This window comes from Lepidothrix coronata, unplaced genomic scaffold (assembly GCF_001604755.1).
Source record: "Lepidothrix coronata isolate B3197 unplaced genomic scaffold, Lepidothrix_coronata-1.0 Scaffold193, whole genome shotgun sequence".
Classification (NCBI taxonomy): Eukaryota; Metazoa; Chordata; class Aves; order Passeriformes; family Pipridae; genus Lepidothrix; species Lepidothrix coronata.
The window spans coordinates 1033571-1048387 of record NW_016690373.1 but is presented as its reverse complement, the minus strand read 5'-3'; the positions used below and the strand labels follow the sequence as shown (position 1 = coordinate 1048387).

The following is a 14817-nucleotide window of genomic DNA, read 5'->3' as shown; positions in this document are numbered from 1 at the left end:
AAATTAACTGGGTTCTCCCCTGTGTAAGTAAAAATGAGTAATAAAATTGTTATGAGCAGGACTGCAGTGCAACAGAATCACATCAATTTGTAGTCTTTGACATTTAAAATTCATCAGAATGGGGCAGAGGTTTAAAGTATGTAATGAGACACAGCATACATAGGAAAGCATTTTGCTTCCCTTCTACAGAAAAGGAAAGTGAATTTGAATTCTTAGTTTACTTCCAAGTGACTTGTCAAAAAAAGGTACAATTGTTACTTTCTAGATACAAGGTCAAATGATCATATTTTTTAAAGCATACATGTGATCCATCACTTGAATTAGGAGGGGAAAGGATGAGGATTACTTTTCATCTCTAGCCTCTACATCTAGTTCTGTTCCTTATTTCTTTTGTGTATTTTTATTTCACTATTCAAAAAAAAAAAAAAAAGCCTCACAGAACAAGAGTATAACTCCATTTATTATGTGAAATCATTTATCAAGGCTAAATAAGCTACTTTCAAGGTCCACAATCAACATAGGAAAACACCACAAAAAGGAGTTATCTGTTTTATAGTTGGGCTGAAGTCTACTGTATGAACTGGAAGTATCCCTCTAAAGACACAACAGCATTCTACCTGGAAGTAACACTTTCATAAAAGTAGCAGCAAAATGAAGAAAAAGAGAATATGCCAATGCGTATGACTTTATGTACTTAAATAGAGCTGTTTCTTTTTGCTCTCACAGAGAGTACCTCCAGCCAGCACTGACAACATGAAATACTTTTACTGTGAACAACATTGAGGATAATGTTAAAGGACTTTTGCAACAAGCTTTCTCATAGCAGGACTTGCATTAGGAACAAGATTTCTACAAGATAAATTTTGGCCCTGCTACGGGTAATCATTGCTCTGTGATAGGAAAGCTCGTCTATCAGACACATAGAAAATAAAAATATCTTTTTTACTTAAAAAAGTGTTTTTAAACAAAAATATGTAGTGGCCTTTTTTTGTTTAAAAGTATCAGAAGTTATTTTTTGCTGATAAACATCCACACAAGATTATGACAGCAGAGATTCTTTCATGATTTATCTCCATCAGAGGGATTGCTCTTTCTTCACTTTTATAAAGCATTTCAAGTCTTTTGATGTGTTCAGCAACACCGATGAAGATTATTTTCCCATTCCTCCCCTGAGTTAGCTTTGCAATTCTGGCCTATGTGTCACACTTCCAAGTATATAAACAACCAGAAGAAGCATGACAAAAAAAATTTTAAAAAGTATGCCTGCCAGTGTTTTCAAATTTCTGGTGTTGTCTCCAGGGAAGGAAAATTGAGGGCCACAAAAACAATTCTTATTTGTATTTAATGGCCCTTAAGAAATGGGCCATTTGTAAACGGAAACTTAATTTCTGCTGCAACTCAAACTGACAAACTACCAGATCCTGTTGTCTGCAAAGTTTAACTTTAGCATGTGTTAAAGTAAAATTTTATGGTTCTTTCTTTTCTTACGATACTGTACATTGACAATAAAGGAGGAATGAAAAGTAATGGAGAGCGTCCAAGACATAAGTAACAGAACAAAACAAAAACAAGTAATTGAGAGCAGCAATTTAAATGGCAATACAAACCTGAGATGTATCCATTTTGTCAAATACTCAAATAAATTTTTCTTAATGTCCATGGCACACAGAGACATAGAAACCACTCTAAAAGAGACAAAATTCTGCTTAATCACCAAGGTTAGGAGTATTACTGCTGACCTGAGATAATAAAAGGTTGAATGTGATGACTTAAAGTTTGAGTTCTTAAATGTTCTTTCCAGATAAGCTGTGTGCTTAATAAATACTCCTAAAATAAATTAAAACTATATACCATGCAAAAGTGTATTGATTTATTCTTTGATCTATTCATCTAGATTTCCTATTTCTTAAAATTATGACATTGTTTTTATTTCTCCTTTTATGAGGGAATATTTTTTCAATTGAAATTAGTGTGACTTTACTATGTTTATCTAGAGAAGACAGGGGGGTTTAACTGTTATTAGAAATACTACAGTGATGCCTATCAGAACTGGTTTGCCTCTTTTGAAACACTAAATTGCAGTCAAAAACACAGCAGATTCTGTTTGTCGTTTGGAAAAATAAGTGAACTGAAGTTTAGAGGCAAAATAATTTTTGTGAAATCACGTTTAATACAGATTACCTGTTCTTCAAGAAAAGATGTTATTGCAATACAAAATTATCAACATTTAATATTGGCAAAACTTAATCTAACATTTAACTTAGGTTCATTCTCTTTCCAAAACAGAATAGGGTATTTGATTATGCATGTCAAGAATGTAAAATGTATTCAGTGTGTACATTTGAAGTCAAAAATCCACATGTAAATCGTGCTTAGGTTCAAAGATAACTATATAAGAATGAAGGTGTTTGCCAAAAAGTAAGCTGAAAGCATCTCAGAAAATATTTGAGAGAATTATGTTGGAAGGACAGATCAGGATATATGCTCCCTATGTAAAAAAGTTTGAGAAGGCAAAAGTAACTCAGCATGGCAAATCAGCAGATTAAGGGAAACAATTAAAAGAATTTCCCAAATCTGAAGTTGTGTGCAAATTAACAAAACAGAAAAGGTTGTGAGCTCAGGCACGTTAAATCCAAAAGCAATACCACTGGGAAAAAATGTTTGAGGATCAGTGAATAACATGAATGATGAAAAGTCTTTCCTCAAACATGAGAATGGCCAACTCCTACCAGCTAGTTTGTATAGTAAATGAGTAAGATTCTAAAAAGAGTGGTTGGAGAAGGATATAAGGACTATGACAAATTATTTTTTTTGTGTTTTTCTTGAGTGTGGAAGAAACTGGAGCACTTTCTGTGATATAACTCCACTTTATGATTACTCATCATAGGATCTATTCCAGAATAAAAGGACTATAGAAGGAGCTTATCTACAGGGGACTTGTAGATAAAGTATATAGTAATATCCAAAATCAGAAGATACTCAATAAAGACCTCTGAAAAAGAAAACCAAAACAGAAATAAAATAAAATAAATTAAATACTATTGGTGATAAAAGGCCAGCTCTAAAGGCTGGAGAATCCTAGATTAACTTAGATTGGAAGGAGCCTCTGGAAATCATCCAGAAGTCCCTCCTTCTGTATGCTTGATTAGGGAGCTGTAGGAGACTTAGCAGGACAGCACTTCTCCTTTGGTCTTTCTCATAACCTCCTGAATGTCTTCATTTCTGTTTCAAAGCAAAACTGTATACTCAGCGCTTTATACACAACACAACCCTCTTCCTCCTTGCTTTACCAACCTTTCTTTCCTCAGTGCACGTATCCATCCATTGCAGTGTTCCAGTCATACAGGCTATCCACTGTATTTTTGTAATTCCGGTGGGATTATTGGTCTGCATCTGTGCATGAACTTCTGATTGCTCTTGTTTCCTGTGCACTATTCATTCATGAACAGACACTGCAGATGGGCCACAGTTATGCTGTTTTTATAAGGAAAGGGAAAGAGCTTTCTCCATCAAACGGTCATCTGGATGCTTCTTTGCTGCCCCCAGTGGATTCACTTTCCTTAAGACTATAGCAACCCTCTCCTGGTGTACCTAATTTAATGCTTTTCTCTTTAAGTTAGCAATGATGCTCTTGCCCAGCTTGATCAGATGGATTCCATCTCTTCTCAATAGTTCTCAATCCTTAAAAACTCTCCTGTGGTCATAAAAGCCAAAACTATGTCTGTGACACCAGTTAAGTATTAGCTATTAAAATGCAGGATATGTCCATTCCTTCCTTCCATTCTCTTTCCCTGGAAGGATTGAGGGGAAAATCAGCTGGTCCTTAAAAGCTTTACCACTCCCTCAGATCTCTATAATCACTCTTCATTTGCTGAGCCATAGGAGTAACATTGCTGCCCCTGTAATGAACAGCAAGGGCTGGATAAGTCTCAGAAGTCTCTGCAGTATCCCATCTCTGATCACTCATCAAACAGCAGAACTTCCAAGACATCAAAGTCAAGTCAGCAGATGGGTGCTGCTGTCTCTTGATAAGAAACTTTCCAGTGATCATCACTTACCAGTTGCCTATGCAGGTTGCTTGTTTTTTGACTTTGCTGAAGGGTAGTTCAAGACTGAGTGATCAGAAGGGAAAATGGCAGATTAAATTCAAGCTAGGCAGATGTAGAGTTTTGCACATGGGGGAAAAAGCTTTCAGATGCAAAGTGATGGTGTCTGAACTATTTACAACTTCGTAGTGAGTTATGATGGATTATGCACTGACAACACAAGTTCAGTGCCCACTAGTTGTCGTAAAATGAAACATTCAGAATTCATGGGGAAGCAGTAGACTTCAACTCCATAATTTATCTGTTTTTTGAGTCCTGTATGCTGTTTTTGTTCCTCCCCCATATGTGAACTGACTAGATTAAGAGGAAGGTAGTAAGTGCAACAAGACGAATAGCGCTGCTTTCACACAAACCGGACAACACAACCTAGGAAAGAAATTACCAGGATCAGAGAGAAAACAGTATGATAGAGATCTGTAAGAAGGGTTCCGTTCTTTCATCAGTATCATCTTTCAGTCACTGTCAAAGAGAGGCTATTGAGCTAAATGGACTTTGATCTGCTCCAATGTAGTCCCTTTTATGATTTTAAACTCACATATAAGAGAATAAACATAAAAAATATTCTTTGATTATTTGTGTAGGTCAATTTGTTGTTATCAAGTGGGATCTAGTAGGATAGATATATCTAGTAGATATCCTACTAGGTATATATAGAACTATATGTATAGATAGATCTAGTAGGATATAGTAACACAAAGCAACAGAAACAAAATTTAAAAAATAATTCTGACTACATCAGTCATTATGTTTTCTATTATTGTTGAATATTGGATCTTGTTATTTATCAAACATTTCATTCTTGTGAAAAAGTTATATATTTTAAAATAAAATCTGTTTGTAAAAGCTATATAAATATTACTCTGTAAATTGTTGCTGTCTATTGGTATTTTATTCTGATTGAATTTTCTTTTTTTGAAAAATTAAACTGACAGAATTCAACTTACTGTTGTTCACCTCAAAGTTTCTACCCCTGCCCATCTTTTGACTTTACAGTCAAATATGAGTATGATAAAATAAATACATAGAGGTTTTCAGGGTCATGAAGTTTTTTTTCAATGTTAGTGGAAGTTTCTTATGAGATCATGCCCTCATTGAAGGAAGACTCTGTTCTGCTACATTCTGTTGGCATGTGAATAGTATCTACTGAGTCAGAACACACAGTTCAAGCTAGCTAGTACTGATGTGTGTTATATTTGGCTCAGGAAATTTTTATAAAGGACTCAGAGAGAGCAGAAGTAACAAGATTACTGCACTGATGTCGATACTTGAAGAATAAAATGTACAAATCTGTATAGAACTAGGCCTCATCACTACTTCTGTTTATAGTAAAAATTATTCATGAAACTTTCACTGTTTCTTTGCTGTTTTTAAAGGATTTTTAGACACAACTGAAAGCAATAGCAAACATACACAGGTCCTCTACCCTAAACTCTTTTTATTCCGTTTTGTACCCTGTTGCTAATTTCAGTTTCATCTTTGCTGCTGACTAAAGTGATGAGCATAAACTGGGCTTTGAGTTTGCTCTTTCTCAGCCGTCCTTCTAGATGAAACAGTTACCTTCCAACACAAATTCCAAATTTGTTTCAGAGTATTATTACAGTGTTCATAAAAGATGTCCTGTCTGTTCCAACAATATGTCTGACCTGCTGCATGATGAGACATAGTAAGAACCAGTCCCTCATGTCTTGTGGCCGTTTGTAACATCTAAGAATTCCTGTATTGGATCACTCCTTGAATAGAATTGTTTCCCATAAGCTTAGGCTTCCAAAGGTGTTGTGTGGACATCTTCCTAGTCCATTGTAATGCAATATGAAACAGTTTTTCTTAAAGAACAAAGGCAATGCCTTAAAAATACTTATTTTCTGCAGTTGTCTCCCAAGTGCTGTAATTTTCTGGACTTGCCAATGATATTATAAATCCAAGTGAAAGCGTTTTTCATTGGAGAATAGTATAGAGTTTAATGTATAATTGAGAATACAGGAATTGTTCTGTACAGCAGTCCTGGAAATGAACAGTAGACTCAACATGTCCTTATTTTTTCTCTGGCACTTCCTACCAGGTCTGAATGTTTTACTTTTGAAGGTACAACAGCTTGGGGTGTAAAAATATGGTATTAAGAGTAAAAATCTTAATTTCATTAAATGTCTGAAATGTCAAATTTTTTGCTAGACTTCGTTTTTATTTTGTAACTTCCATGTCAAAATATGTTTTATTGATTAAGAAGGGTATTTATTATTGTGGGATTTTTTTAACAGAGTATGATGTATTATTTATCATTCGTGAATACATTTGAGGTTTTAATTATAGAGAACAGGCTTATTAGCACTACCAAGAAAGATGATTTTTTTTAACAGTGGCATTTTCTGCATTCCTATTTCTCCTCATTCTTATTTCTGCTCATACATGAGAAAAAGTAATGTAAGAGCAATGGATAGTCATCCCTCTATAATTCATTCTAGTATTTGAAAGATACTGCTAAGGTGCAGAACTGTTGCAATTCTTATAAACTAAAGTAATATACGTATGTGAATTACTATGTTTAACTTTCAGGCTTCAGTTTGTGGATAAGGTATTCCTGAGGTACTAAGGGAATCCTTCACTTAATTTCAAGCATACATTCCCAGAATAAGCAATAGGAGTTGCCTTTTCCTCTTACTTTGCTGTGTCACACCATTCTCTCACCATCTTTCCTTCTTCTGCAGCAGAAATCTTAATTCTTTCCTTGTGGACTTGTTCATCATTATGAGTAAGAGAGGGAAGAACGTGCACCAAGTCAGGGAGTGAAGGCTGAAAATTACAGCGTTGTCAGTCCTCAAGTGCTCACTGCTATCAGTATTTGCATGACTTCTGAACCCATTGTGTGTAGCTACTGTAGACTGGAAAACCTGAAAGCAGTTTGAAGTTTGGGAGTTCACTGGAATTCACGTTTTCAGTTGAGCTATTACTGTATGCTGAGCTAAGGAGTTTTTGAAGAAAATTTATTCCTAATAAAGTATGGTTGCACTTTTATTTTGAATAAGTAACCAATTCTCATGTCAGTTAACCCCACTTTGAACAGGGAATAGGACTAGATGATCTCCAGAGGTACCTTCCAACTTTCATGTTTTTTGATTCTGTGATTCTGTTCTGGGAAAATTGTTATATGATGAATCAGAGACTTATCTAGCATCACCTCATGAAGAATTTAATGCAGTAACATGGGCACACCATCATTTCATAACAAACTCCTGTCTTCTGTCACTGTAGAGGATCAAAAATGCAGATTAAGCAGTCTCTTTCTACTTTCTCTGTTTATATTAGTTGAAAGCCTTAACTAAGACTTTAATTACTCATATTTTGAGTAATTTAATTTATACCCAGCCTAATTATAAACACTTTGTTAAATGCACAATTAAAGAAAAAGAGGGGTCTAGTGGAATGAATCTACTCTGTCTTCTGCTTTAGAGAGAGAAACCTTAGAGGCAGAAGGCTATGCAGTGATTTCTGTCCTGATACTGACTGCAGTACATTATGTATCTGGTGCACTTGCAGTCCTTCAAGGAAAAAATAAATCACCTTGAAGAGCAACTTCTATGGGGGAAAAATGTATTGGACTTCAGAGGGCAAAATTTATTTCACAATCAGGTTCATCAAAGCAAATTGGTCACTATTGCAGTTTTATCACCTACTCAAGGCCCCTGCTCAAAGGGCTTGGAGAATAAAAACTTCATAACTAAGAAGAGATTAATTATCTGATGTAGGTTTAACATTTTAAAATGTCTTTGTAGTAATATACCCTGTTGCAAAACAATGAATGACATTCAACAGGACAAGACAGTGTTTTGCACACTGAAACTATGGAAGTTCATTACACGAAGAACAGTAAATAAGGAAACACATAAATGACCTTGACACCATTAATGGATCTTAGTCTTTCATTGTTAAGTGAAAACAATGGCTGTACAGACTGCTCTTTTCTCTCTTCTTAAAGGGTAATTTCAAAAATCTTGTAACAGTAATAAGAGCTCCATGATGTCTAACCAGTAGCCTCACCAATATTGTGATCCAATCACTTCTACATCAGCTATTCTAAGTTCTTTGTGTTCATGAAAACACTGTTTGTTTTACAAGACAGAGTAACAAATATGTTGGAAATCTGAGGAAAGTAATTGTGAGATTTTAATTTTTCTTTTACATTGCAGTACTCAAGGTCACTCAAGGAAACTTACCTGTAGTGGTGACTTAATTTCAGAGAGAGAAAACTCACTTTTTTTTTTTTTAATGAAAACACTTTCAGGCATTTTTTTATGAAAGATGTGGGATTTCTCATACCAGCAACTAGCTACTTCTTAAAATATTAGTAAAGTACACAAAAATTAGAAATAATCTGCAAAAAAATCTCTCTAATATTTTTACTTGGTCTTTTGATTCTGGTGGGAGTAATTTATTTTTATTCAGCCTGATTAATGTTTTGGGAATATATTAAAGAGGAAAATATAAAAGATAAAAAACAAAGTTTAAAAAACATTTTTACTGTAAATGAGATTCAAAAATAGACAGATATTAGACAAATAATAATTTTAATATAGCATATTAAATTTATATTATTGATATAATTGTAATATAATTGTTTTATATAGTTATATAATATTAATATAATATATAGATAATCCTATGCTGTCCGTGACTACCTCTCAGCTGTTGCAGTGGCACTTAAAATGTGCAAAGCTGTTTGTTGTGACTATGTGATAGTTATTATGTAAATGTGCACTGCAGGGTATACAAACAGTTAACTAGGCCATATGAATTTCTTTCCTGTTTTCCTCAAATTATGCTGCAGGGACCCAGCTCTTTTTAGCTGATGGCACTAGTTTACAATTCAAACTCTAATATTCCATATAATAGAAAAATTTCAGCAAAGCAAGGTTGGGCAAAATGAAGTACAATACAATGGAATGAGAGAGGGTTGAAAGGAATTGGAAAATTTTCGTCTAGTCATGAGAGTTTGAGTTTTCCCTGCCTTTCTGTTTTTGTCTTGAAAGCTTTTCCGTTTGGATTCCAAAGGTTTTCCATCTTTTTCTTTGAACAATGGGATTGCTCCAACTGTATTTCATCTGTCAGTAAAATACTCCAATTGCACCTCTTTTCTGTTGGTTAATCAGTTGACTGATTCCCCAAAGACAAAAGTGTGCATGCCTGAATGCCCCCAAAGTGTGAAGTCTTAGTGTACTTCTGATGTTCATACTATATAATAATACCATTAATGAACACAGTGTTCCATGAAGATACCATATGCAGATCATAAAAGGAGTTCTCACTTGGCTGAGTTGACAGGTTAATTTCAGTTTACAGTTTGTTTATAATGGCACAAGAGTTTAGTTTTAGTGTTTAAAATGGTCTTTCTACTGGTCTGTTTTATTTTAGCTCTATCACATCTTTCATTGTGAATTTTCTTGCATGTGAATAAATATATTTCATGTAAAGAGAGAAGAGTAGAAACACTGATGACTGTTCAGAAGAACATATGTAGTGTGAGCACCAGTAGCGCAAATTTTTCCATGAAATCTCACCAGCTCTTCTTAATTCTGATTTGAAAAGGTTCTATTGACCGCTAAGGTTTTGTGTCTCTTTGATGAAAATCCCAGCACAGTTGGAAACAGTCCAAAAATATAAAATGCTAATAATTATTTAATCATTAATGGTATAACAGATAGTTATTAGGATTAACCAACTAAGTAGTTTTATATTTAAATTATGTTTTCTAATCTACTATTATTATTAGATTAGAAATATGACAAAATGACAAAGTATTTGAGCAATACAGTTCTGAACTGTGTATTAAGGAGAATTTTATTAAAGTTCATGAAAATAATATAACAGTTTATGAACAAAAATGGTGAAAACATATTTTTACAGTTGAATTAAACTTAGATTGCTTATTTTAATTGAAATAGTATTCGGTCTTCAGTATTTCCTACAAATAAGTCATTCCTGAAAATATGATTAACAAGCTTCTACTCAGGCCTGCTTTCCCAAACAGGCTTACAGATAAGTTTGCAAATTCCTTTTTCAAAACAAAGCTACCTTAAATGAATATTCCAGAGCTATCAGAATCGCTGTTTGAACTTGATGCCCGACCTAAGCTACGTCCAACAGTAACATCATTGATGGGCAGTTTTTCAATATCTCAGTATTAATTAAAAAAAATCTCCTGGACCTCTAATTCATGCAAATGACACAGGCCAGTTTCTAGGTCTTGTGTGAAAAAGGGTGGAATAGAGCTGAGGAAATGTACTATCATGGCTACATATTTTTAGAGGGCAGCTTTAATAGCACAATGTAAAGAACATACAACTCTTTCATCAGTGGCTTATATGTATTACTATAGGCATGAATTTTGTGCCTTACATACAATACATACAAGTAATGCCTGAACACATGAGAAATCTCACGTGGTCTCAACACCTACAGTGTACTAATTTAATAGTTTTATCTATCATTTAAAATCTTTAACAAATCTTTTGACAGCTAATTAGCATTCAGTATCTGGTTTAAATCAGCAAAGAGGCAAGAAGTAATTGGATTTAAATGGATTCCAGTAAAATTGATTATGACAATTAGAAAATACTTTTAAATAGCAAACTATCATGATAGAACTCAATTCCATTGACCTTAATCTTATTTGACTTCTGATTGTGGGGGCCCTTGAATAGAAACAACAAGAAATTCCTCTTCCAATGAAGTAGCAGACTTTTGTTTATTGTGGTACTGCTAGCCTGATGCAAATAAGATGTTTTCATGGCCCATTTGAAAGGTGTAAGAATTTTCATTCTGAAACTAAATTGCTATTTTATCTTCACTGTAAGTTTTCAGTACTGTTCTTACTCTTAGTCACTGTGGGCTGCTTCCTTGTAAAATAATCTAAAGGTGCCAGTTACTAAAGTCATTGTTCATACTGCAGATTTCTTGCTTCTTCAACTAACTTGTGTACATCGAGGTGTCTAAGTAGCCACTTCCTTCTTGGCATGTGTTTACTTTGCTCCTGCACAGCTAACTTACAGTTTCAAGGTTCTTCCATTTACAAATCACATTTTTCATCGTAGTGCTAAATATCTGTTGTTTTTGTTCTGAGAGTTTGTCTTGAATCCTGGCAGACTTCACAAGCCAACTATGAGATCTGACTATCTAAGGCTTTCCTTTCAGCCCAGCTTTGTAAAACATCCCAAACATATAAAATTATTTCTCTCTGACTTCTCCAGACAGGTCTGAGATTATTTTCCTGTGTGATTTCAGCTCGTGAACATGTAAGTCAGTAATGTGGAAAGCTGATTCTCCCAAAAGAAGCAGTCCAACGGCATCAATTCTTATAGGATTTCTGCTGTAATTACTTGTTATTGGGCCACTAATTCTCTTAAAAATCATGAAATATTATATTAAGGAGAAAAGCTTAATCCTTTTCAAAGTATTCAGTTGTCTAGGCCAGCATTGCCCATTTACTAGGACCAAAGCAATTTTTGGCAGTATTAATAATGCTCAGGAACAGCAGAACTGTTTTCTGTTAGGAAAAAATAATTCATGCAGGGAACGATGCTGTGCTGGGAGATGTCCCCTGTGGAATTTCTCAAGGGCTGAAGACAATTGCAAAACTCATAGGCTTTTTGGTAAAATGTGTAATGGATTTTGACCTCACCTCATTAAGCAGCAGTACATAATGCATTATGTTTAAAACCCTCAACTCACAAAATAAACATTTTACAACAGTGTAAAAATGGAACAGAGAAGAACAGGAATCCTATCTTATTGTTAAATTACATGCTTCTGGAAATCGTTCTGATTGAAATGTCTAAAACATGCAGGTATATACATATGACAAAGTCATCCCATGCTTGCTTTCTTTCTCTTTTGATGAAGAGAAGTTAAACCCATCGAAGGTGCAGTTCATTGCATGTCTAAAATTCACCTCTAAAATAAATCAGACAAATAATTCCCAGCAGGTTTATCTATCTCCATTGACCATAAAGGGAGTCCCCAGGTTGACTGGCTCAGATATTCAATGCTGAATTGTGAGATGAATTCCAGTGTTAGAGACCATTGTGATGAGACTGCATAAAACTGGAAGACGTGAAAATAAATTGGCAAATTCTTTGGCAAATGGTGCTTCTACTGCAAAATTTACCTTGAAGATGTAAGAAACAGCAACACAAGGGAAGAGGCAAAGCAGTCTGTCTTGTGATGAGGGCTTCTCTTACTACAGAAATTTCTGTAGCTGTCATCTATCTTATTTTTTGTTCAAATGACACTTAACACAAGTATGTGTAGTGAAGAAAACAGTAAGAAGCTGGGTATATGTAATTTGTCATGGTTTAGGAATGGTATTCTCCAGTTTAGTGTTCCCACTGATACACTCAAACCACGCACTGCTTGCTCACTCCCTCTCCTCCTCCCCTTGCAGCAGGCTGGAGAGGAGAACTGGAGGTACAAAAGGTAAAAATCATGAATTGAGATAAGAACAATTTACTAGAAACAAGAATGAGACAAGAAACTAACACTAACAGCAATAATACTTGTAACAGTGTACAGGAAAGATGAACGATCCACATGCAAGTGCTCACCACGGGGAAACCAGCAATACCCTGTGCGCAGCATGCGCAGCATGACCCTGTCTCCCCTCCTTGCCACCACTGGCAATGATGTGAGGTGGTATAGGATAACCTCAGGGTCCTAACCATGCCCCTCCTGGATACTGCAAAAATTGGCCAGAACCAGGACATAGTTGTACTATACATGAGCAAGAACTGCACAGGTTATTTCTCAAAGTATATCTCTTGGTGTTACCAGGTAACAGTTAACAGGTGTTAAGTTATGTGTTGAGAAGAGGTCTGTGTGGAAGTAAGAGTAAAAGTTTGTCTAAGCATTGTATGTATAAATATCCCAATATCTCATGGCAGAGCATGGTAACGGAGGTTTAAGATAAGGGTCAACTTCTATGTGAGTAATATGGTTTATGATACAACAATTACAAGGAAAACAAAAAAAAATAGTATCATCTCAAGTTTATGCTGTATTCTGTAATCAGTACTATGTGCTTGAGTAATACCCAGAGCTGAAATACAAAATCTGTTTTAAACAAACACAGTTCAAGTGGTGAATATTAAGTAACATCTTGTAAAACTACAATGTTTTGCAGTAATATTAAGCCAAGTTATTTCAGAACCTATGACTCTTCACTATTAAATCATTATACTGTTTACAGCAATGAAAAGATTTATATAGACAATCCACGAGCAACTGAGACTGGTAACAGAAAAAATTAATTACAATATCTTGTACATTATTGTACTATAATGCCTGTAGCAAAGTTACATTATGAACTGCCAATGATTTTGTCTAGTTTTTGAATGCAAATAAACAGCAAATTAAATTATTTCTTTTAGTGGAAGTGCAGAAATAAGATGACTACTGCAGATATATATAAAGAGATAATACATGAACTTCTGTTCAATTGTAAACTTACATTGCAATCTCTGTCTTGCTACGAAGCTACAGGAACAAAAGATGACATCTTTTAAAATGAGGGTTAGAACTGAGAGCCACAAGCTTGTTACAGATACAGAATGGCTCTACAGAAAACTTGAAAAGAGCTTCTGTAACTTAAAGTAATTCAGCAGCTGAGCAAGGATGTAATTTGATCATATTTTGAAAGTTGTGTGAGCAGAGCATGGTGATCTCATTGATAGGAGGAAATTCAGACTTGAGAGGAGACCTTGTATGAAACCTTTCTGAAGGCACTTTCATTTGGGAGCATTTTATTGTAGTAAAGTGGACCAGGTTTTGGATGTAAGATGCCTGTGGACATACCTGGCTCATGAGAAGGGCTTGATCTTACAGTACCTATGTTCTTTTTGACATCCATGACTGGATTGGGCTTTTTTTTTGCTTTCTATCAGTGTGAATTAGCAGATATTGCCCAGTGTTTTTCTTGATAAGCAGCTTCAGCTGCTGAGTTTTTATTCTTTTGGCTGAAACCGTAAGCTTTAATGAGTGTTTTGAATTGTTGGTGATCTCTGTGCTGTAAAGGTGGAACTTAGTAAGTATACTCATGTTTTAAGAAAATGCAATCTTTTAAGATTCCTTTAAATTCAAAGAATGCTTCTTTAAGAACTATAGTATAAAGTGAAGTTGTTTAAATCCAGTAAGTAATGTTTTTATTGTTGATATATCTTTAAATAAGAATATCTGATGAATTGAGAAATCATTATTTCTTGTACGTTGCTAAGAACCATTTCATTTCTTTACATACATATTCTGAAGCTTAATATATACTGGCATTCTAACTGATACACAGTTAAGTTTGGCAACACAGAGAATGCATTTTATTAGAGTCAAGGATAGAGTATGGAGAAGTCTTTTTGAACATGTGTTTCCAAGGTACTGTTACCACTTGTAACTATTTTTACAGTAAAATAATATTGTTCTATGAGCCACAGATTATGATACAATCCCTTGAAATATTTTGTGATGGAAGAATTAGAATATTATGACAAATGGGAGGAAAGTGTTGCCATTCTTTATAGGATTTAAGCCTCCTTAAAACAGCAGTTGATGCAGTTAATATATTAAAACATCAGGTTGTGTGTACCAAAAAACCAAGATGTAATTTGAGTGGAACATGATGAAAATGCTTTCCGGGTAAAACTTCATACAAGTTTCTAGTTTCTAGTAACTTGCTATT

At 34.6% G+C, this 14817-nt stretch overlaps 1 protein-coding gene across 4 annotated transcripts in view; it reads left to right on the top strand.

The window, feature by feature from the left end:
- The window catches only part of SGCG (sarcoglycan gamma), a 110322-nt gene that overhangs the window by 37447 nt on the left and 58058 nt on the right, over window positions 1-14817 (top strand). The gene's annotated exons all lie outside the window — the stretch shown is intronic.